Below are 216 nucleotides of genomic sequence, written 5' to 3'. Positions count from 1 at the left end.
CAGTAGGAAAGCAGAGAGACGGAAGGGACCAAGCATCTCCATACGCTTATCTGAAATTCCCACCAATGAATTGCATAAGTATCTCTATCTTTATCTTTATGTTTTATTCATACATCATCCATAACCATTTGAGTTTGCCTGACTAAGATTTACAAGGTGACCATAGCTTGCTTCATACTAACAATCTCTGTGGGATCGACCCTTACTCGCGTAAGT

Source organism: Arachis duranensis, chromosome 9 (assembly GCF_000817695.3).
Source record: "Arachis duranensis cultivar V14167 chromosome 9, aradu.V14167.gnm2.J7QH, whole genome shotgun sequence".
Classification (NCBI taxonomy): domain Eukaryota; kingdom Viridiplantae; phylum Streptophyta; class Magnoliopsida; order Fabales; family Fabaceae; genus Arachis; species Arachis duranensis.
This window is presented reverse-complemented; position numbering follows the sequence as displayed.